At 62.2% G+C, this 20889-nt stretch overlaps 5 pseudogenes; all 5 read right to left on the bottom strand.

The window, feature by feature from the left end:
• Positions 1-1057: 1057 nt before the first annotated feature.
• On the bottom strand, positions 1058-1176 carry LOC142869030 (uncharacterized; annotated as a pseudogene).
• Positions 1177-5021: 3845 nt separating this feature from the next.
• Positions 5022-5140, bottom strand: LOC142869029 (uncharacterized; annotated as a pseudogene).
• A 3847-nt stretch (positions 5141-8987) lies between these two features.
• LOC142869028 (uncharacterized) lies at positions 8988-9106 on the bottom strand (annotated as a pseudogene).
• A 3846-nt stretch (positions 9107-12952) lies between these two features.
• LOC142869027 (uncharacterized) lies at positions 12953-13071 on the bottom strand (annotated as a pseudogene).
• A 3845-nt stretch (positions 13072-16916) lies between these two features.
• LOC142869026 (uncharacterized) lies at positions 16917-17035 on the bottom strand (annotated as a pseudogene).
• Positions 17036-20889: the final 3854 nt, after the last annotated feature.

The following is a 20889-nucleotide window of genomic DNA, read 5'->3' as shown; positions in this document are numbered from 1 at the left end:
CGCACCGACTGGGGGATGGGCGCACTTGAAGCTCTGACCCGAGGGGGGAGGCTGGGAGAGGGCAACGCACCCGACCTTAACATTGGTGCCCCCACAATATGCTGGAGCAACATGAGAGGTAAATGAATAAGAACACGGGGGGGGGAGGGGGGCACGGGCAACACATGTCACCTTAAAACTTGGACTCCCATCATCTGCTTGAAAAGAGAGAGAAAAGAAAATGCAATAATAGAGATAAGAGACACTTTTTAAAAATAATGAATCCGGCCGGGCGCTGTGGCTCACGCCTGTAATCCTAGCTCTTGGGAGGCCGAGGCGGGCGGATTGCTCAAGGTCAGGAGTTCAAAACCAGCCTGAGCAAGAGCGAGACCCCGTCTCTACTATAAATAGAAAGAAATTAATTGGCCAACTGATATATATATAAAAAATTAGCGGGGCATGGTGGCGCATGCCTGCAGTCCCAGCTACCCGGGAGGCTGAGGCAGAAGGATCACTCGAGCCCAGGAGTTTGAAGTTGCTGTGAGCTAGGCTGACGCCACGGCACTCACTCTAGCCTGGGCAACAAACCGAGACTCTGTCTCAAAAAAAAAAAAAAAAAAAAAATGAATCCGAAGAGAAAAGTAAAAGGAGGCCTGTGGAGCAGGTCTGGGTGTGACTCCGGATGCCCGAACATCAGGTGCCACCACCAAAGATTCCTACGTGTAGCCCATAGAACCCCAAAAGCAACGGGACGAGTTCTGGTCACATACTCCCTCAAAATGACATCCAGGCCTTCTTCTGGAACTCCCTCCCCTCTCAGACTCTCAAGGTTTCCTCCAGCGTGTCGGCTCCCACAGAGCAGACCTTTGGTCTGAGACCTGACTGTCCAGAAGCCACGCATGCTGCCGCGTGGCGGCGGTGTCACGGCTCGGGACAAGAGGAGGCCCCACGGTGCGGGCTGGGGCGCCAGGCACCGCGGCGGGCGCTGAGGGTGGGGGTCACCCCCACCCCGGGCCGCCCCCGCACTCCCAGAAACGCGACAGAACCAGAGGCAAAAAAAAAAAAAAAAAGAAGAAGAAGCCTACGGCACCCGGTATTCCCGGGCGGTCTCCCATCCAAGTTCTAACCAGGCCCGACCCTGCTTAGCTTCCGAGACCAGACGGGATCGGGCGCGTTCGGGGTGGTGTGGTCGTGGACGGCGGAGGGCGCCCCTGCCCCGCTCGAGAAGCCGAGCCTCTCTGCGCTTCCCCGCCGCCTCCTCCCGCCCCAGGCCCCGCGCCGGGCCGGGCCTGTTGAGTTCGCCGGCCGGGTCCCGTGGGCTCCGAGGGACGGGGTGACAGGCGGGGCGGGCAGGGAGCGGCGGGCCGGGGTTGGGGGCTGTCTCTCTATACACACACACTCACACTCACACTCACTCACTCACTCACACTCACACAAGATGCGCCTCCACGGCTGGACCCGCCAAGGTGGAGACCTTCCAGCCCCCCTCCTCTCCTCGCCTGGCCTCCTTCACCTCCCCGCCCCCCACCCCCAGCGCGCCTCCGGGGCCGCTGACTGCGCACGGGCGGGTGGGCGGGGCGGGGCGCTCGCCCTTTGACCCCAGCCAGGGGCCGCCCTCCCCCACAACCCCTTTCAGCTGTGCCCCCCACCCTGTGGCCCCGCGGCCGCCTATTCCCCCGGGCCAGGGCTGGGGCACAGCGCACGGGGGAGGGGAGCCAGTGTATGGGGCGTCTCTCTCTCTCTCGGGATGTGTCCCATGGGTGGGGTGGGGTGGCGTGGTCTGTGGGGCGCTGAAGAAATCAGTCCCCTCCATCTCCTCCCTCTGGAAAACACCCAAGCCCTTGGAGAACTGCCCGCACCGCTACCGTGGGGGCCGGGACCCTCCTCTGTGTCCTCCTGTGGCCCAGTCCAAGGGGCCTGGGCCTGGCCGGGGCTGCATTGGACCCCAACCACCCTGGCGTGTGGACTCGCTAAAAATCGGCGATTAGATATTGGATTCCAGCGTCATTGAGGTCATTTCACTAATGAGTGCACCGCAAAGAGTTTCCTAATCCATCTGTGAGGGTGGCAACCGAAAGAGAATTTTAGAGCCGACAGAATAGGCGAGGAAAGGCATAGGAGATTTCCACACCCAGTAAGGAAGCCTTTCCCGAAATGGAAGAAAGAAAGGAGCAAACAGAGACACCGGTAGCCCCCCGCCCGGATGAGAGTCTGCCCCTGAGAGAAAGTACCCTGACCAGGTTCTCCCGTGGGTGGGTGGCGAGCTAGCGGCATTCAGAAGAGCGAGGCCCGCAGTCTGTGCAGAAGACACCTGCACTCGGGTGTGTGTGGCGGCACAATTCACAAGCAGCTCCAGATGTTAATCCAAGGAGAAGCCAGGGAGTTCCCAACGCCCCAGGTGTCCTCAGCCCACGACTGGCTGCTGTGGGAATGCGAAGCCCGGCTCCTTGTCTCAGAGCGGGGCAACCAGGAGGTGTGATGTCCACCCCGGGGTTCCCAGGAGGATCAGGCTGAAGCTGGGACTTGGCCTGAAAGTGTCCCCTCGCATGGCCACCCCCTTCCCCTTCCTGCTCCTCTACTCCTGGTGCCCCTCCATCCAGGGGCCAGACCTTAAAGAGTCACCCGCAAGAGAATCCTGGTCCCAAAGGAGCCTTCTGGGGGACCCGTGCTGAGAGAGGTTGTGGGCATGGCCCGCTGGGGCTCTGCCCGACCCAGGGCTGAGAGATGCAACCTCCCAGCTCTGGGTCCCTGCAGGAAGTGTTGGCAAGCACAGGGCCAGTCCTCCAAAGGCCCAGGTGCAGGGAGCCCAGGCCAAGCAGCCTGTGGAAGAAGCCACATGCTGTGCCACCCCGGGGAACACGACTGCAGGCCACGGCCCTTCCCACCTCCTCCTCCTCCTCCTCCTCCTCCTCCTCCTCCTCCCACCCCGCCCCCGCCCCCGCCCCCACATGGCACAGGGCCCAGAGACACCTCAGACACTTGCTACCCAAAGTGCAAAGGGCATCAGTTGCTCCTCCAAACCCCCCCCAGCCCAGCAGACCGCATTGTCCAGCCAGCCCCCGGGCCTCCCTGGGGTGCCCAGCACAAAAGTGCAGACACCCACCGGACCCTCAATCTCAGTTTTCGGATGTTTTTGCCACTCTAAGGACCCGCAGGCCAGCTGGGCCTTCTGGCAGGACAGAGAGCCCCGGAATCCGACGTGGAGAGCTGGGTGTACGTCCCCACGAGGAGGCGGTCCCCACCTCCGCGGCTATCCCCTTGCGGGGAGCGGCAGCCGTGGGGCCTCAGAGAAGACACCAGGCTGGGCCCCCACGGCACAGCGGGAGCACGTCCCCCGCAGGCCACTTAGCCACGGCGGCCAGCCGGCGGACGGTTGGGTTGCGCGAGACGCTGCGGCCGCCCTGCTACCGGGTTCCTGGGAGGGCGTCCTGGAACCAGCGTCCACACCAAGCCCTTGGAAGGCCCAGGCGACGGAGGAGCCCCGTCAGGCAGGGGCCGAGGACGGTGACGGCCCGGGCGGGGAGGAGCGTGTCAGGCAGGGGCAGAGGACGGTGACAGGTGACAGGCCGGGCGGGAAGGAGTCAGTCAGGCAGGGGCCGTGGAGGAGACGGGCTGGGTAAGGGTTAGGGTTAGAGTCAGGGCACAAGTCACAATCGCAAAGACCTGGAAGCCACCCGAGTGCCCATCGACCCACGAGTGGGTAAATAAAATGTGGCGCGTGGACACCACGGAGTGCTATTCGGCTATGAGGAGCAGCGGTGAGGGGGCACCTCTCGTGGTTCTCCTGGCCAGAGCTGGAACCCGTTCCAGTAAGCCAAGTATCCCAAGAATGGACACACGAGCACCACGTGCTCGCGCTCACCAGCAAATGGGTACGAACCGATGGACACCTAAGTGGACACAGAGGAATCACCTTCTTCGGGTGGGTGTCGGGCGGGTGGGGGGAGGGGATGGGCATACACATCCATTAGGAATGGGGTGGGTGCGCACCGACTGGGGGATGGGCGCACTTGAAGCTCTGACCCGAGGGGGGAGGCTGGGAGAGGGCAACGCACCCGACCTTAACATTGGTGCCCCCACAATATGCTGGAGCAACATGAGAGGTAAATGAATAAGAACACGGGGGGGCCGAGGGGGGCACGGGCAACACATGTCACCTTAAAACTTGGACTCCCATCATCTGCTTGAAAAGAGAGAGAAAAGAAAATGCAATAATAGAGATAAGAGACACTTTTTAAAAATAATGAATCCGGCCGGGCGCTGTGGCTCACGCCTGTAATCCTAGCTCTTGGGAGGCCGAGGCGGGCGGATTGCTCAAGGTCAGGAGTTCAAAACCAGCCTGAGCAAGAGCGAGACCCCGTCTCTACTATAAATAGAAAGAAATTAATTGGCCAACTGATATATATATAAAAAATTAGCGGGGCATGGTGGCGCATGCCTGCAGTCCCAGCTACCCGGGAGGCTGAGGCAGAAGGATCACTCGAGCCCAGGAGTTTGAAGTTGCTGTGAGCTAGGCTGACGCCACGGCACTCACTCTAGCCTGGGCAACAAACCGAGACTCTGTCTCAAAAAAAAAAAAAAAAAAAATGAATCCGAAGAGAAAAGTAAAAGGAGGCCTGTGGAGCAGGTCTGGGTGTGACTCCGGATGCCCGAACATCAGGTGCCACCACCAAAGATTCCTACGTGTAGCCCATAGAACCCCAAAAGCAACGGGACGAGTTCTGGTCACATACTCCCTCAAAATGACATCCAGGCCTTCTTCTGGAACTCCCTCCCCTCTCAGACTCTCAAGGTTTCCTCCAGCGTGTCGGCTCCCACAGAGCAGACCTTTGGTCTGAGACCTGACTGTCCAGAAGCCACGCATGCTGCCGCGTGGCGGCGGTGTCACGGCTCGGGACAAGAGGAGGCCCCACGGTGCGGGCTGGGGCGCCAGGCACCGCGGCGGGCGCTGAGGGTGGGGGTCACCCCCACCCCGGGCCGCCCCCGCACTCCCAGAAACGCGACAGAACCAGAGGCAAAAAAAAAAAAAAAAAAGAAGAAGAAGCCTACGGCACCCGGTATTCCCGGGCGGTCTCCCATCCAAGTTCTAACCAGGCCCGACCCTGCTTAGCTTCCGAGACCAGACGGGATCGGGCGCGTTCGGGGTGGTGTGGTCGTGGACGGCGGAGGGCGCCCCTGCCCCGCTCGAGAAGCCGAGCCTCTCTGCGCTTCCCCGCCGCCTCCTCCCGCCCCAGGCCCCGCGCCGGGCCGGGCCTGTTGAGTTCGCCGGCCGGGTCCCGTGGGCTCCGAGGGACGGGGTGACAGGCGGGGCGGGCAGGGAGCGGCGGGCCGGGGTTGGGGGCTGTCTCTCTATACACACACACTCACACTCACACTCACTCACTCACTCACACTCACACAAGATGCGCCTCCACGGCTGGACCCGCCAAGGTGGAGACCTTCCAGCCCCCCTCCTCTCCTCGCCTGGCCTCCTTCACCTCCCCGCCCCCCACCCCCAGCGCGCCTCCGGGGCCGCTGACTGCGCACGGGCGGGTGGGCGGGGCGGGGCGCTCGCCCTTTGACCCCAGCCAGGGGCCGCCCTCCCCCACAACCCCTTTCAGCTGTGCCCCCCACCCTGTGGCCCCGCGGCCGCCTATTCCCCCGGGCCAGGGCTGGGGCACAGCGCACGGGGGAGGGGAGCCAGTGTATGGGGCGTCTCTCTCTCTCTCGGGATGTGTCCCATGGGTGGGGTGGGGTGGCGTGGTCTGTGGGGCGCTGAAGAAATCAGTCCCCTCCATCTCCTCCCTCTGGAAAACACCCAAGCCCTTGGAGAACTGCCCGCACCGCTACCGTGGGGGCCGGGACCCTCCTCTGTGTCCTCCTGTGGCCCAGTCCAAGGGGCCTGGGCCTGGCCGGGGCTGCATTGGACCCCAACCACCCTGGCGTGTGGACTCGCTAAAAATCGGCGATTAGATATTGGATTCCAGCGTCATTGAGGTCATTTCACTAATGAGTGCACCGCAAAGAGTTTCCTAATCCATCTGTGAGGGTGGCAACCGAAAGAGAATTTTAGAGCCGACAGAATAGGCGAGGAAAGGCATAGGAGATTTCCACACCCAGTAAGGAAGCCTTTCCCGAAATGGAAGAAAGAAAGGAGCAAACAGAGACACCGGTAGCCCCCCGCCCGGATGAGAGTCTGCCCCTGAGAGAAAGTACCCTGACCAGGTTCTCCCGTGGGTGGGTGGCGAGCTAGCGGCATTCAGAAGAGCGAGGCCCGCAGTCTGTGCAGAAGACACCTGCACTCGGGTGTGTGTGGCGGCACAATTCACAAGCAGCTCCAGATGTTAATCCAAGGAGAAGCCAGGGAGTTCCCAACGCCCCAGGTGTCCTCAGCCCACGACTGGCTGCTGTGGGAATGCGAAGCCCGGCTCCTTGTCTCAGAGCGGGGCAACCAGGAGGTGTGATGTCCACCCCGGGGTTCCCAGGAGGATCAGGCTGAAGCTGGGACTTGGCCTGAAAGTGTCCCCTCGCATGGCCACCCCCTTCCCCTTCCTGCTCCTCTACTCCTGGTGCCCCTCCATCCAGGGGCCAGACCTTAAAGAGTCACCCGCAAGAGAATCCTGGTCCCAAAGGAGCCTTCTGGGGGACCCGTGCTGAGAGAGGTTGTGGGCATGGCCCGCTGGGGCTCTGCCCGACCCAGGGCTGAGAGATGCAACCTCCCAGCTCTGGGTCCCTGCAGGAAGTGTTGGCAAGCACAGGGCCAGTCCTCCAAAGGCCCAGGTGCAGGGAGCCCAGGCCAAGCAGCCTGTGGAAGAAGCCACATGCTGTGCCACCCCGGGGAACACGACTGCAGGCCACGGCCCTTCCCACCTCCTCCTCCTCCTCCTCCTCCTCCTCCTCCTCCTCCTCCCACCCCGCCCCCGCCCCCGCCCCCACATGGCACAGGGCCCAGAGACACCTCAGACACTTGCTACCCAAAGTGCAAAGGGCATCAGTTGCTCCTCCAAACCCCCCCCAGCCCAGCAGACCGCATTGTCCAGCCAGCCCCCGGGCCTCCCTGGGGTGCCCAGCACAAAAGTGCAGACACCCACCGGACCCTCAATCTCAGTTTTCGGATGTTTTTGCCACTCTAAGGACCCGCAGGCCAGCTGGGCCTTCTGGCAGGACAGAGAGCCCCGGAATCCGACGTGGAGAGCTGGGTGTACGTCCCCACGAGGAGGCGGTCCCCACCTCCGCGGCTATCCCCTTGCGGGGAGCGGCAGCCGTGGGGCCTCAGAGAAGACACCAGGCTGGGCCCCCACGGCACAGCGGGAGCACGTCCCCCGCAGGCCACTTAGCCACGGCGGCCAGCCGGCGGACGGTTGGGTTGCGCGAGACGCTGCGGCCGCCCTGCTACCGGGTTCCTGGGAGGGCGTCCTGGAACCAGCGTCCACACCAAGCCCTTGGAAGGCCCAGGCGACGGAGGAGCCCCGTCAGGCAGGGGCCGAGGACGGTGACGGCCCGGGCGGGGAGGAGCGTGTCAGGCAGGGGCAGAGGACGGTGACAGGTGACAGGCCGGGCGGGAAGGAGTCAGTCAGGCAGGGGCCGTGGAGGAGACGGGCTGGGTAAGGGTTAGGGTTAGAGTCAGGGCACAAGTCACAATCGCAAAGACCTGGAAGCCACCCGAGGGCCCATCGACCCACGAGTGGGTAAATAAAATGTGGCGCGTGGACACCACGGAGTGCTATTCGGCTATGAGGAGCAGCGGTGAGGGGGCACCTCTCGTGGTTCTCCTGGCCAGAGCTGGAACCCGTTCCAGTAAGCCAAGTATCCCAAGAATGGACACACGAGCACCACGTGCTCGCGCTCACCAGCAAATGGGTACGAACCGATGGACACCTAAGTGGACACAGAGGAATCACCTTCTTCGGGTGGGTGTCGGGCGGGTGGGGGGAGGGGATGGGCATACACATCCATTAGGAATGGGGTGGGTGCGCACCGACTGGGGGATGGGCGCACTTGAAGCTCTGACCCGAGGGGGGAGGCTGGGAGAGGGCAACGCACCCGACCTTAACATTGGTGCCCCCACAATATGCTGGAGCAACATGAGAGGTAAATGAATAAGAACACGGGGGGGGGAGGGGGGCACGGGCAACACATGTCACCTTAAAACTTGGACTCCCATCATCTGCTTGAAAAGAGAGAGAAAAGAAAATGCAATAATAGAGATAAGAGACACTTTTTAAAAATAATGAATCCGGCCGGGCGCTGTGGCTCACGCCTGTAATCCTAGCTCTTGGGAGGCCGAGGCGGGCGGATTGCTCAAGGTCAGGAGTTCAAAACCAGCCTGAGCAAGAGCGAGACCCCGTCTCTACTATAAATAGAAAGAAATTAATTGGCCAACTGATATATATATAAAAAATTAGCGGGGCATGGTGGCGCATGCCTGCAGTCCCAGCTACCCGGGAGGCTGAGGCAGAAGGATCACTCGAGCCCAGGAGTTTGAAGTTGCTGTGAGCTAGGCTGACGCCACGGCACTCACTCTAGCCTGGGCAACAAACCGAGACTCTGTCTCAAAAAAAAAAAAAAAAAAAATGAATCCGAAGAGAAAAGTAAAAGGAGGCCTGTGGAGCAGGTCTGGGTGTGACTCCGGATGCCCGAACATCAGGTGCCACCACCAAAGATTCCTACGTGTAGCCCATAGAACCCCAAAAGCAACGGGACGAGTTCTGGTCACATACTCCCTCAAAATGACATCCAGGCCTTCTTCTGGAACTCCCTCCCCTCTCAGACTCTCAAGGTTTCCTCCAGCGTGTCGGCTCCCACAGAGCAGACCTTTGGTCTGAGACCTGACTGTCCAGAAGCCACGCATGCTGCCGCGTGGCGGCGGTGTCACGGCTCGGGACAAGAGGAGGCCCCACGGTGCGGGCTGGGGCGCCAGGCACCGCGGCGGGCGCTGAGGGTGGGGGTCACCCCCACCCCGGGCCGCCCCCGCACTCCCAGAAACGCGACAGAACCAGAGGCAAAAAAAAAAAAAAAAAAGAAGAAGAAGCCTACGGCACCCGGTATTCCCGGGCGGTCTCCCATCCAAGTTCTAACCAGGCCCGACCCTGCTTAGCTTCCGAGACCAGACGGGATCGGGCGCGTTCGGGGTGGTGTGGTCGTGGACGGCGGAGGGCGCCCCTGCCCCGCTCGAGAAGCCGAGCCTCTCTGCGCTTCCCCGCCGCCTCCTCCCGCCCCAGGCCCCGCGCCGGGCCGGGCCTGTTGAGTTCGCCGGCCGGGTCCCGTGGGCTCCGAGGGACGGGGTGACAGGCGGGGCGGGCAGGGAGCGGCGGGCCGGGGTTGGGGGCTGTCTCTCTATACACACACACTCACACTCACACTCACTCACTCACTCACACTCACACAAGATGCGCCTCCACGGCTGGACCCGCCAAGGTGGAGACCTTCCAGCCCCCCTCCTCTCCTCGCCTGGCCTCCTTCACCTCCCCGCCCCCCACCCCCAGCGCGCCTCCGGGGCCGCTGACTGCGCACGGGCGGGTGGGCGGGGCGGGGCGCTCGCCCTTTGACCCCAGCCAGGGGCCGCCCTCCCCCACAACCCCTTTCAGCTGTGCCCCCCACCCTGTGGCCCCGCGGCCGCCTATTCCCCCGGGCCAGGGCTGGGGCACAGCGCACGGGGGAGGGGAGCCAGTGTATGGGGCGTCTCTCTCTCTCTCGGGATGTGTCCCATGGGTGGGGTGGGGTGGCGTGGTCTGTGGGGCGCTGAAGAAATCAGTCCCCTCCATCTCCTCCCTCTGGAAAACACCCAAGCCCTTGGAGAACTGCCCGCACCGCTACCGTGGGGGCCGGGACCCTCCTCTGTGTCCTCCTGTGGCCCAGTCCAAGGGGCCTGGGCCTGGCCGGGGCTGCATTGGACCCCAACCACCCTGGCGTGTGGACTCGCTAAAAATCGGCGATTAGATATTGGATTCCAGCGTCATTGAGGTCATTTCACTAATGAGTGCACCGCAAAGAGTTTCCTAATCCATCTGTGAGGGTGGCAACCGAAAGAGAATTTTAGAGCCGACAGAATAGGCGAGGAAAGGCATAGGAGATTTCCACACCCAGTAAGGAAGCCTTTCCCGAAATGGAAGAAAGAAAGGAGCAAACAGAGACACCGGTAGCCCCCCGCCCGGATGAGAGTCTGCCCCTGAGAGAAAGTACCCTGACCAGGTTCTCCCGTGGGTGGGTGGCGAGCTAGCGGCATTCAGAAGAGCGAGGCCCGCAGTCTGTGCAGAAGACACCTGCACTCGGGTGTGTGTGGCGGCACAATTCACAAGCAGCTCCAGATGTTAATCCAAGGAGAAGCCAGGGAGTTCCCAACGCCCCAGGTGTCCTCAGCCCACGACTGGCTGCTGTGGGAATGCGAAGCCCGGCTCCTTGTCTCAGAGCGGGGCAACCAGGAGGTGTGATGTCCACCCCGGGGTTCCCAGGAGGATCAGGCTGAAGCTGGGACTTGGCCTGAAAGTGTCCCCTCGCATGGCCACCCCCTTCCCCTTCCTGCTCCTCTACTCCTGGTGCCCCTCCATCCAGGGGCCAGACCTTAAAGAGTCACCCGCAAGAGAATCCTGGTCCCAAAGGAGCCTTCTGGGGGACCCGTGCTGAGAGAGGTTGTGGGCATGGCCCGCTGGGGCTCTGCCCGACCCAGGGCTGAGAGATGCAACCTCCCAGCTCTGGGTCCCTGCAGGAAGTGTTGGCAAGCACAGGGCCAGTCCTCCAAAGGCCCAGGTGCAGGGAGCCCAGGCCAAGCAGCCTGTGGAAGAAGCCACATGCTGTGCCACCCCGGGGAACACGACTGCAGGCCACGGCCCTTCCCACCTCCTCCTCCTCCTCCTCCTCCTCCTCCTCCTCCTCCTCCCACCCCGCCCCCGCCCCCGCCCCCACATGGCACAGGGCCCAGAGACACCTCAGACACTTGCTACCCAAAGTGCAAAGGGCATCAGTTGCTCCTCCAAACCCCCCCCAGCCCAGCAGACCGCATTGTCCAGCCAGCCCCCGGGCCTCCCTGGGGTGCCCAGCACAAAAGTGCAGACACCCACCGGACCCTCAATCTCAGTTTTCGGATGTTTTTGCCACTCTAAGGACCCGCAGGCCAGCTGGGCCTTCTGGCAGGACAGAGAGCCCCGGAATCCGACGTGGAGAGCTGGGTGTACGTCCCCACGAGGAGGCGGTCCCCACCTCCGCGGCTATCCCCTTGCGGGGAGCGGCAGCCGTGGGGCCTCAGAGAAGACACCAGGCTGGGCCCCCACGGCACAGCGGGAGCACGTCCCCCGCAGGCCACTTAGCCACGGCGGCCAGCCGGCGGACGGTTGGGTTGCGCGAGACGCTGCGGCCGCCCTGCTACCGGGTTCCTGGGAGGGCGTCCTGGAACCAGCGTCCACACCAAGCCCTTGGAAGGCCCAGGCGACGGAGGAGCCCCGTCAGGCAGGGGCCGAGGACGGTGACGGCCCGGGCGGGGAGGAGCGTGTCAGGCAGGGGCAGAGGACGGTGACAGGTGACAGGCCGGGCGGGAAGGAGTCAGTCAGGCAGGGGCCGTGGAGGAGACGGGCTGGGTAAGGGTTAGGGTTAGAGTCAGGGCACAAGTCACAATCGCAAAGACCTGGAAGCCACCCGAGGGCCCATCGACCCACGAGTGGGTAAATAAAATGTGGCGCGTGGACACCACGGAGTGCTATTCGGCTATGAGGAGCAGCGGTGAGGGGGCACCTCTCGTGGTTCTCCTGGCCAGAGCTGGAACCCGTTCCAGTAAGCCAAGTATCCCAAGAATGGACACACGAGCACCACGTGCTCGCGCTCACCAGCAAATGGGTACGAACCGATGGACACCTAAGTGGACACAGAGGAATCACCTTCTTCGGGTGGGTGTCGGGCGGGTGGGGGGAGGGGATGGGCATACACATCCATTAGGAATGGGGTGGGTGCGCACCGACTGGGGGATGGGCGCACTTGAAGCTCTGACCCGAGGGGGGAGGCTGGGAGAGGGCAACGCACCCGACCTTAACATTGGTGCCCCCACAATATGCTGGAGCAACATGAGAGGTAAATGAATAAGAACACGGGGGGGGGAGGGGGGCACGGGCAACACATGTCACCTTAAAACTTGGACTCCCATCATCTGCTTGAAAAGAGAGAGAAAAGAAAATGCAATAATAGAGATAAGAGACACTTTTTAAAAATAATGAATCCGGCCGGGCGCTGTGGCTCACGCCTGTAATCCTAGCTCTTGGGAGGCCGAGGCGGGCGGATTGCTCAAGGTCAGGAGTTCAAAACCAGCCTGAGCAAGAGCGAGACCCCGTCTCTACTATAAATAGAAAGAAATTAATTGGCCAACTGATATATATATAAAAAATTAGCGGGGCATGGTGGCACATGCCTGCAGTCCCAGCTACCCGGGAGGCTGAGGCAGAAGGATCACTCGAGCCCAGGAGTTTGAAGTTGCTGTGAGCTAGGCTGACGCCACGGCACTCACTCTAGCCTGGGCAACAAACCGAGACTCTGTCTCAAAAAAAAAAAAAAAAAAATGAATCCGAAGAGAAAAGTAAAAGGAGGCCTGTGGAGCAGGTCTGGGTGTGACTCCGGATGCCCGAACATCAGGTGCCACCACCAAAGATTCCTACGTGTAGCCCATAGAACCCCAAAAGCAACGGGACGAGTTCTGGTCACATACTCCCTCAAAATGACATCCAGGCCTTCTTCTGGAACTCCCTCCCCTCTCAGACTCTCAAGGTTTCCTCCAGCGTGTCGGCTCCCACAGAGCAGACCTTTGGTCTGAGACCTGACTGTCCAGAAGCCACGCATGCTGCCGCGTGGCGGCGGTGTCACGGCTCGGGACAAGAGGAGGCCCCACGGTGCGGGCTGGGGCGCCAGGCACCGCGGCGGGCGCTGAGGGTGGGGGTCACCCCCACCCCGGGCCGCCCCCGCACTCCCAGAAACGCGACAGAACCAGAGGCAAAAAAAAAAAAAAAAAAGAAGAAGAAGCCTACGGCACCCGGTATTCCCGGGCGGTCTCCCATCCAAGTTCTAACCAGGCCCGACCCTGCTTAGCTTCCGAGACCAGACGGGATCGGGCGCGTTCGGGGTGGTGTGGTCGTGGACGGCGGAGGGCGCCCCTGCCCCGCTCGAGAAGCCGAGCCTCTCTGCGCTTCCCCGCCGCCTCCTCCCGCCCCAGGCCCCGCGCCGGGCCGGGCCTGTTGAGTTCGCCGGCCGGGTCCCGTGGGCTCCGAGGGACGGGGTGACAGGCGGGGCGGGCAGGGAGCGGCGGGCCGGGGTTGGGGGCTGTCTCTCTATACACACACACTCACACTCACACTCACTCACTCACTCACACTCACACAAGATGCGCCTCCACGGCTGGACCCGCCAAGGTGGAGACCTTCCAGCCCCCCTCCTCTCCTCGCCTGGCCTCCTTCACCTCCCCGCCCCACACCCCCAGCGCGCCTCCGGGGCCGCTGACTGCGCACGGGCGGGTGGGCGGGGCGGGGCGCTCGCCCTTTGACCCCAGCCAGGGGCCGCCCTCCCCCACAACCCCTTTCAGCTGTGCCCCCCACCCTGTGGCCCCGCGGCCGCCTATTCCCCCGGGCCAGGGCTGGGGCACAGCGCACGGGGGAGGGGAGCCAGTGTATGGGGCGTCTCTCTCTCTCTCGGGATGTGTCCCATGGGTGGGGTGGGGTGGCGTGGTCTGTGGGGCGCTGAAGAAATCAGTCCCCTCCATCTCCTCCCTCTGGAAAACACCCAAGCCCTTGGAGAACTGCCCGCACCGCTACCGTGGGGGCCGGGACCCTCCTCTGTGTCCTCCTGTGGCCCAGTCCAAGGGGCCTGGGCCTGGCCGGGGCTGCATTGGACCCCAACCACCCTGGCGTGTGGACTCGCTAAAAATCGGCGATTAGATATTGGATTCCAGCGTCATTGAGGTCATTTCACTAATGAGTGCACCGCAAAGAGTTTCCTAATCCATCTGTGAGGGTGGCAACCGAAAGAGAATTTTAGAGCCGACAGAATAGGCGAGGAAAGGCATAGGAGATTTCCACACCCAGTAAGGAAGCCTTTCCCGAAATGGAAGAAAGAAAGGAGCAAACAGAGACACCGGTAGCCCCCCGCCCGGATGAGAGTCTGCCCCTGAGAGAAAGTACCCTGACCAGGTTCTCCCGTGGGTGGGTGGCGAGCTAGCGGCATTCAGAAGAGCGAGGCCCGCAGTCTGTGCAGAAGACACCTGCACTCGGGTGTGTGTGGCGGCACAATTCACAAGCAGCTCCAGATGTTAATCCAAGGAGAAGCCAGGGAGTTCCCAACGCCCCAGGTGTCCTCAGCCCACGACTGGCTGCTGTGGGAATGCGAAGCCCGGCTCCTTGTCTCAGAGCGGGGCAACCAGGAGGTGTGATGTCCACCCCGGGGTTCCCAGGAGGATCAGGCTGAAGCTGGGACTTGGCCTGAAAGTGTCCCCTCGCATGGCCACCCCCTTCCCCTTCCTGCTCCTCTACTCCTGGTGCCCCTCCATCCAGGGGCCAGACCTTAAAGAGTCACCCGCAAGAGAATCCTGGTCCCAAAGGAGCCTTCTGGGGGACCCGTGCTGAGAGAGGTTGTGGGCATGGCCCGCTGGGGCTCTGCCCGACCCAGGGCTGAGAGATGCAACCTCCCAGCTCTGGGTCCCTGCAGGAAGTGTTGGCAAGCACAGGGCCAGTCCTCCAAAGGCCCAGGTGCAGGGAGCCCAGGCCAAGCAGCCTGTGGAAGAAGCCACATGCTGTGCCACCCCGGGGAACACGACTGCAGGCCACGGCCCTTCCCACCTCCTCCTCCTCCTCCTCCTCCTCCTCCTCCTCCTCCCACCCCGCCCCCGCCCCCGCCCCCACATGGCACAGGGCCCAGAGACACCTCAGACACTTGCTACCCAAAGTGCAAAGGGCATCAGTTGCTCCTCCAAACCCCCCCCAGCCCAGCAGACCGCATTGTCCAGCCAGCCCCCGGGCCTCCCTGGGGTGCCCAGCACAAAAGTGCAGACACCCACCGGACCCTCAATCTCAGTTTTCGGATGTTTTTGCCACTCTAAGGACCCGCAGGCCAGCTGGGCCTTCTGGCAGGACAGAGAGCCCCGGAATCCGACGTGGAGAGCTGGGTGTACGTCCCCACGAGGAGGCGGTCCCCACCTCCGCGGCTATCCCCTTGCGGGGAGCGGCAGCCGTGGGGCCTCAGAGAAGACACCAGGCTGGGCCCCCACGGCACAGCGGGAGCACGTCCCCCGCAGGCCACTTAGCCACGGCGGCCAGCCGGCGGACGGTTGGGTTGCGCGAGACGCTGCGGCCGCCCTGCTACCGGGTTCCTGGGAGGGCGTCCTGGAACCAGCGTCCACACCAAGCCCTTGGAAGGCCCAGGCGACGGAGGAGCCCCGTCAGGCAGGGGCCGAGGACGGTGACGGCCCGGGCGGGGAGGAGCGTGTCAGGCAGGGGCAGAGGACGGTGACAGGTGACAGGCCGGGCGGGAAGGAGTCAGTCAGGCAGGGGCCGTGGAGGAGACGGGCTGGGTAAGGGTTAGGGTTAGAGTCAGGGCACAAGTCACAATCGCAAAGACCTGGAAGCCACCCGAGTGCCCATCGACCCACGAGTGGGTAAATAAAATGTGGCGCGTGGACACCACGGAGTGCTATTCGGCTATGAGGAGCAGCGGTGAGGGGGCACCTCTCGTGGTTCTCCTGGCCAGAGCTGGAACCCGTTCCAGTAAGCCAAGTATCCCAAGAATGGACACACGAGCACCACGTGCTCGCGCTCACCAGCAAATGGGTACGAACCGATGGACACCTAAGTGGACACAGAGGAATCACCTTCTTCGGGTGGGTGTCGGGCGGGTGGGGGGAGGGGATGGGCATACACATCCATTAGGAATGGGGTGGGTGCGCACCGACTGGGGGATGGGCGCACTTGAAGCTCTGACCCGAGGGGGGAGGCTGGGAGAGGGCAACGCACCCGACCTTAACATTGGTGCCCCCACAATATGCTGGAGCAACATGAGAGGTAAATGAATAAGAACACGGGGGGGGGGAGGGGGGCACGGGCAACACATGTCACCTTAAAACTTGGACTCCCATCATCTGCTTGAAAAGAGAGAGAAAAGAAAATGCAATAATAGAGATAAGAGACACTTTTTAAAAATAATGAATCCGGCCGGGCGCTGTGGCTCACGCCTGTAATCCTAGCTCTTGGGAGGCCGAGGCGGGCGGATTGCTCAAGGTCAGGAGTTCAAAACCAGCCTGAGCAAGAGCGAGACCCCGTCTCTACTATAAATAGAAAGAAATTAATTGGCCAACTGATATATATATAAAAAATTAGCGGGGCATGGTGGCGCATGCCTGCAGTCCCAGCTACCCGGGAGGCTGAGGCAGAAGGATCACTCGAGCCCAGGAGTTTGAAGTTGCTGTGAGCTAGGCTGACGCCACGGCACTCACTCTAGCCTGGGCAACAAACCGAGACTCTGTCTCAAAAAAAAAAAAAAAAAAAATGAATCCGAAGAGAAAAGTAAAAGGAGGCCTGTGGAGCAGGTCTGGGTGTGACTCCGGATGCCCGAACATCAGGTGCCACCACCAAAGATTCCTACGTGTAGCCCATAGAACCCCAAAAGCAACGGGACGAGTTCTGGTCACATACTCCCTCAAAATGACATCCAGGCCTTCTTCTGGAACTCCCTCCCCTCTCAGACTCTCAAGGTTTCCTCCAGCGTGTCGGCTCCCACAGAGCAGACCTTTGGTCTGAGACCTGACTGTCCAGAAGCCACGCATGCTGCCGCGTGGCGGCGGTGTCACGGCTCGGGACAAGAGGAGGCCCCACGGTGCGGGCTGGGGCGCCAGGCACCGCGGCGGGCGCTGAGGGTGGGGGTCACCCCCACCCCGGGCCGCCCCCGCACTCCCAGAAACGCGACAGAACCAGAGGCAAAAAAAAAAAAAAAAAAGAAGAAGAAGCCTACGGCACCCGGTATTCCCGGGCGGTCTCCCATCCAAGTTCTAACCAGGCCCGACCCTGCTTAGCTTCCGAGACCAGACGGGATCGGGCGCGTTCGGGGTGGTGTGGTCGTGGACGGCGGAGGGCGCCCCTGCCCCGCTCGAGAAGCCGAGCCTCTCTGCGCTTCCCCGCCGCCTCCTCCCGCCCCAGGCCCCGCGCCGGGCCGGGCCTGTTGAGTTCGCCGGCCGGGTCCCGTGGGCTCCGAGGGACGGGGTGACAGGCGGGGCGGGCAGGGAGCGGCGGGCCGGGGTTGGGGGCTGTCTCTCTATACACACACACTCACACTCACACTCACTCACTCACTCACACTCACACAAGATGCGCCTCCACGGCTGGACCCGCCAAGGTGGAGACCTTCCAGCCCCCCTCCTCTCCTCGCCTGGCCTCCTTCACCTCCCCGCCCCCCACCCCCAGCGCGCCTCCGGGGCCGCTGACTGCGCACGGGCGGGTGGGCGGGGCGGGGCGCTCGCCCTTTGACCCCAGCCAGGGGCCGCCCTCCCCCACAACCCCTTTCAGCTGTGCCCCCCACCCTGTGGCCCCGCGGCCGCCTATTCCCCCGGGCCAGGGCTGGGGCACAGCGCACGGGGGAGGGGAGCCAGTGTATGGGGCGTCTCTCTCTCTCTCGGGATGTGTCCCATGGGTGGGGTGGGGTGGCGTGGTCTGTGGGGCGCTGAAGAAATCAGTCCCCTCCATCTCCTCCCTCTGGAAAACACCCAAGCCCTTGGAGAACTGCCCGCACCGCTACCGTGGGGGCCGGGACCCTCCTCTGTGTCCTCCTGTGGCCCAGTCCAAGGGGCCTGGGCCTGGCCGGGGCTGCATTGGACCCCAACCACCCTGGCGTGTGGACTCGCTAAAAATCGGCGATTAGATATTGGATTCCAGCGTCATTGAGGTCATTTCACTAATGAGTGCACCGCAAAGAGTTTCCTAATCCATCTGTGAGGGTGGCAACCGAAAGAGAATTTTAGAGCCGACAGAATAGGCGAGGAAAGGCATAGGAGATTTCCACACCCAGTAAGGAAGCCTTTCCCGAAATGGAAGAAAGAAAGGAGCAAACAGAGACACCGGTAGCCCCCCGCCCGGATGAGAGTCTGCCCCTGAGAGAAAGTACCCTGACCAGGTTCTCCCGTGGGTGGGTGGCGAGCTAGCGGCATTCAGAAGAGCGAGGCCCGCAGTCTGTGCAGAAGACACCTGCACTCGGGTGTGTGTGGCGGCACAATTCACAAGCAGCTCCAGATGTTAATCCAAGGAGAAGCCAGGGAGTTCCCAACGCCCCAGGTGTCCTCAGCCCACGACTGGCTGCTGTGGGAATGCGAAGCCCGGCTCCTTGTCTCAGAGCGGGGCAACCAGGAGGTGTGATGTCCACCCCGGGGTTCCCAGGAGGATCAGGCTGAAGCTGGGACTTGGCCTGAAAGTGTCCCCTCGCATGGCCACCCCCTTCCCCTTCCTGCTCCTCTACTCCTGGTGCCCCTCCATCCAGGGGCCAGACCTTAAAGAGTCACCCGCAAGAGAATCCTGGTCCCAAAGGAGCCTTCTGGGGGACCCGTGCTGAGAGAGGTTGTGGGCATGGCCCGCTGGGGCTCTGCCCGACCCAGGGCTGAGAGATGCAACCTCCCAGCTCTGGGTCCCTGCAGGAAGTGTTGGCAAGCACAGGGCCAGTCCTCCAAAGGCCCAGGTGCAGGGAGCCCAGGCCAAGCAGCCTGTGGAAGAAGCCACATGCTGTGCCACCCCGGGGAACACGACTGCAGGCCACGGCCCTTCCCACCTCCTCCTCCTCCTCCTCCTCCTCCTCCTCCTCCTCCTCCTCCCACCCCGCCCCCGCCCCCGCCCCCACATGGCACAGGGCCCAGAGACACCTCAGACTCTTGCTACCCAAAGTGCAAAGGGCATCAGTTGCTCCTCCAAACCCCCCCCAGCCCAGCAGACCGCATTGTCCAGCCAGCCCCCGGGCCTCCCTGGGGTGCCCAGCACAAAAGTGCAGACACCCACCGGACCCTCAATCTCAGTTTTCGGATGTTTTTGCCACTCTAAGGACCCGCAGGCCAGCTGGGCCTTCTGGCAGGACAGAGAGCCCCGGAATCCGACGTGGAGAGCTGGGTGTACGTCCCCACGAGGAGGCGGTCCCCACCTCCGCGGCTATCCCCTTGCGGGGAGCGGCAGCCGTGGGGCCTCAGAGAAGACACCAGGCTGGGCCCCCACGGCACAGCGGGAGCACGTCCCCCGCAGGCCACTTAGCCACGGCGGCCAGCCGGCGGACGGTTGGGTTGCGCGAGACGCTGCGGCCGCCCTGCTACCGGGTTCCTGGGAGGGCGTCCTGGAACCAGCGTCCACACCAAGCCCTTGGAAGGCCCAGGCGACGGAGGAGCCCCGTCAGGCAGGGGCCGAGGACGGTGACGGCCCGGGCGGGGAGGAGCGTGTCAGGCAGGGGCAGAGGACGGTGACAGGTGACAGGCCGGGCGGGAAGGAGTCAGTCAGGCAGGGGCCGTGGAGGAGACGGGCTGGGTAAGGGTTAGGGTTAGAGTCAGGGCACAAGTCACAATCGCAAAGACCTGGAAGCCACCCGAGTGCCCATCGACCCACGAGTGGGTAAATAAAATGTGGCGCGTGGACACCACGGAGTGCTATTCGGCTATGAGGAGCAGCGGTGAGGGGGCACCTCTCGTGGTTCTCCTGGCCAGAGCTGGAACCCGTTCCAGTAAGCCAAGTATCCCAAGAATGGACACACGAGCACCACGTGCTCGCGCTCACCAGCAAATGGGTACGAACCGATGGACACCTAAGTGGACACAGAGGAATCACCTTCTTCGGGTGGGTGTCGGGCGGGTGGGGGGAGGGGATGGGCATACACATCCATTAGGAATGGGGTGGGTGCGCACCGACTGGGGGATGGGCGCACTTGAAGCTCTGACCCGAGGGGGGAGGCTGGGAGAGGGCAACGCACCCGACCTTAACATTGGTGCCCCCACAATATGCTGGAGCAACATGAGAGGTAAATGAATAAGAACACGGGGGGGGGAGGGGGGCACGGGCAACACATGTCACCTTAAAACTTGGACTCCCATCATCTGCTTGAAAAGAGAGAGAAAAGAAAATGCAATAATAGAGATAAGAGACACTTTTTAAAAATAATGAATCCGGCCGGGCGCTGTGGCTCACGCCTGTAATCCTAGCTCTTGGGAGGCCGAGGCGGGCGGATTGCTCAAGGTCAGGAGTTCAAAACCAGCCTGAGCAAGAGCGAGACCCCGTCTCTACTATAAATAGAAAGAAATTAATTGGCCAACTGATATATATATAAAAAATTAGCGGGGCATGGTGGCGCATGCCTGCAGTCCCAGCTACCCGGGAGGCTGAGGCAGAAGGATCACTCGAGCCCAGGAGTTTGAAGTTGCTGTGAGCTAGGCTGACGCCACGGCACTCACTCTACCCTGGGCAACAAACCGAGACTCTGTCTCAAAAAAAAAAAAAAAAAAAATGAATCCGAAGAGAAAAGTAAAAGGAGGCCTGTGGAGCAGGTCTGGGTGTGACTCCGGATGCCCGAACATCAGGTGCCACCACCAAAGATTCCTACGTGTAGCCCATAGAACCCCAAAAGCAACGGGACGAGTTCTGGTCACATACTCCCTCAAAATGACATCCTGGCCTTCTTCTGGAACTCCCTCCCCTCTCAGACTCTCAAGGTTTCCTCCAGCGTGTCGGCTCCCACAGAGCAGACCTTTGGTCTGAGACCTGACTGTCCAGAAGCCACGCATGCTGCCGCGTGGCGGCGGTGTCACGGCTCGGCTCAGGACAAGAGGAGGCCCCACGGTGCGGGCTGGGGCGCCAGGCACCGCGGCGGGCGCTGAGGGTGGGGGTCACCCCCACCCCGGGCCGCCCCCGCACTCCCAGAAACGCGACAGAACCAGAGGCAAAAAAAAAAAAAAAAAGAAGAAGA

The sequence above is a fragment of the Microcebus murinus genome, unplaced genomic scaffold (genome assembly GCF_040939455.1).
Source record: "Microcebus murinus isolate Inina unplaced genomic scaffold, M.murinus_Inina_mat1.0 scaf052_hap2_Mmur4.0, whole genome shotgun sequence".
In the NCBI taxonomy this organism is placed as follows: Eukaryota; Metazoa; Chordata; class Mammalia; order Primates; family Cheirogaleidae; genus Microcebus; species Microcebus murinus.
Note: the sequence above shows the minus strand (reverse complement) of the source record. Positions and strands in the feature narration are given on the sequence as shown.